This window comes from Cebus imitator, unplaced genomic scaffold (assembly GCF_001604975.1).
Source record: "Cebus imitator isolate Cc_AM_T3 unplaced genomic scaffold, Cebus_imitator-1.0 Scaffold263, whole genome shotgun sequence".
NCBI lineage: Eukaryota > Metazoa > Chordata > Mammalia > Primates > Cebidae > Cebus > Cebus imitator.
Window position 1 is genome coordinate 2,748,731 of NW_016107578.1, and position 2,691 is coordinate 2,751,421.

Consider the following 2,691-nt stretch of genomic DNA (forward strand, 5'->3'; position numbering starts at 1 on the left):
TTTTTTGGAGACGTAGTCTTGTTCTGTCGCCCAGGTTGGAGTGCAGTGGCGCGGTCTCGGCTCACTGCAATCTCTGCCTCCCGGGTTCAAGCGATTCTCGTGCCTCAGCCTCCTGGGTTAGCTGGGATTGCAGGCGTACCCCCACCACACCGGCTAATTTTTTGTACTTTTAGTAGAGACGGGTTTCACCACGTTGACCACGCTGGTCTTGAGCTCCTGACCTCAGGTGATCTGCCCGCCTCGGCCTCAAAGCACGTCTAGAGTCTAATCTGTGGCCCCCAGGTTTCACCAGGAGCCCTTCGCCTACCTGAAGCTGAGTGGGACTCAGTGGGACCGGTAGCCCTGAACCTTGCGCAGGTGTTGCATGGCCCTGAGGCTGATCCAGTATTCCGGGCCGCTAGTGTGACGACTCAGAAAGACCTAGAAAGGAGACACCTGAGCCTGCCCAGTCCGCCCCGCCCTGTCCCCTCTCGCCCCGCCCCACCACCCGGCCACGCCCCCTCGGGTGAACGCCCTCTCCCTCTGCGCACCGGCTCCTCCAGGCCGTGTCACCAGGTGTGCGCTGACATCGGCGCAGTGGTGCTGCGCCTCTGCCCACGTGGTCTTCGGCACAGAGAAATAGTAGCAGGAGCCCCCCGAAGGGCATCCACGACGTGCGGCACGGCTCACAGGAGCCCGCGGGGTGGCAAGGGTAAGAGAGGTCGAGTGTTTTCAGGGAGAGCGCACCGAGAGGATGCAAGGGTTAGGGGTTTGGCCCCACGGGGCCAGGGGTGGAACCACAGGACCAGACCAAGGTCAAAGAGGGGGGCCGGCGAGGCATACGGGCAGAGTTCACTTACGTCCCTACAGCCCCGCCTTGCCAACCCCACCCGGTCTGGCTCACTGTGCTGGAACCTCACGGCCTCCAGCGCCCGTAGCAGTTCAGTGCGGACGTTCTCGCGGTCCCTGCCGGCTTCAGCCAAGCCCTGGGTCACTGCGGGGCCAAGGGAGCGGGGATTTTGGCTGGGGTCAAGGTCAGGAGCAGGGTCATAACTAGCTAAAGGTCAGGACCCCTGTCCGTGGTCATTGTACCCTGGGGTGCCAAGGTTCAGGATAGCACAGGGTCAAGGGCGGTTACAACCAGGCAGGGTCCAGCTGTGGCCGGCGCTAGGAGTCGGAGTCAAGGGCAGAATTCAGCGTCAAGGTCAGGACGGGGTGCATGATCGGGGTCGGGTGTCGGCACCCAGGATATGGTCGGGACTGGGGGTCGCGGCCAGGGCTCAGGTCTGGGGTTGCGTCCGGCCCTCACCGCGCTCACGCAGTTCCCGCAGGGCGCTCTCCTGCTCCATCAGCTTCGCCTGCGCCTCCCCAAGCTCCGCGCGCTTGGTCTGCAGCTTGCCTGCGTCCCCGAGCCTGGGAGCCGCGGGGAGAGAGGGGCCAGGGCGGCGAGGATGTGGCGGGACTTTGGAGACCACCGCGCCCCGCCCCACCCGCCGCAAGCCCCATCCCCGGTCCCCCTCCCATCCCGGTCACAAGCCTCCGCCTCTGCGCCCACAGCCTCGGCCGCGCCCCCTCACAGCAGCTGTGGCAGGCTCCGACCTCGTCCTTCAGGGCACTCAGCGCCGCCGTCTGCTTGGAGGCTGAAACGACCCCTGCCCCAAAACGCACGCCCGCCGGGGCACTTGGGAGGACTCAGGGGACCCCCTTCCCCACCCCGGGGCCAGCCTCAAGGACCATAGGGCCCCCACGCACCCGAGGCTCCATCTCCCGGGTCTCAGGCTCCTGTAGGAGCCTCTCTCTCTCCTCACTCCGCCTCTCGCCTCCCAGGTTCAAGCAATTCTTCTGCCTCAGCTTCCCGAGTAGCTGGAATTACAGGTGCATGTCATCACACTTGGCTAATTTTTGTATTTTTAGTAGAGATGGGGTTTCACCATGTAGGACAGGCTGGTCTTGAACTCCTGACCTCAGGTGATCCACCCTCCTTGACCTCCCAAAGTGCTGGGATTACAGGTGTGAGTCACCGCACCCAGCCTACAAGCCCCAATTTTCTTTTACCAACCCTGAAAAGAGTACAGTGATGGGGCTTCTTTCAAAGAAACACTGATAAACAAACGAAGTTATGTATGTCTACCTAGCACCATCTTGGGCTCATCAAAAACTTTCAATATTCATGCATTCTTTCAACAAACATTGAATACCTGTCATGTGCCAGGTATTTTAAAATAATATTATCGCCTACATAGAAGAATAAACGTAAACGTTGCAACTAAGAAAAAGATTGCACAGAGTGATCATATTACTAAAATTAATAGAAACAACAAACTAGAAAGTTAATGGAAAATAAAGCCTCTAAAATAGCTACTCAAATTACTGTGTATCTAAGAATCGGGTCAGGTGTGGTGGCTGACACCTGTAATCTTGGCTCTTTGAGAGGCTGAGGCAGGTAGATTGCTTGAGCCCAAGAGTTCAAGACCAGCCTGGGCAACATGGTGAGACCCTCCTCTCTACAAAAAATACAAAAGGTAGTCAGATGTAGTGGCATGTTCCTGTGGTCCCAGCTACTCTGAAGACAGGTGGGAGAATCACTTGAGCCCAGGAGGTCTAGGCTCCAGGCTGCAGTGAGCTATGATTATGCCACTGCACTCCAGCCTGAATGACAGAGCAAGATTCTGTCTCAAAAACAAACAAGAAACAGTATAAGACATTTGCAGA

The 2,691-nt window shown here is 58.2% G+C and overlaps 1 pseudogene; it reads right to left on the bottom strand.

The window, feature by feature from the left end:
• Positions 1-2,120, bottom strand: part of LOC108283697 — a 3,132-nt pseudogene extending 1,012 nt beyond the window's left edge.
• Positions 2,121-2,691: the final 571 nt, after the last annotated feature.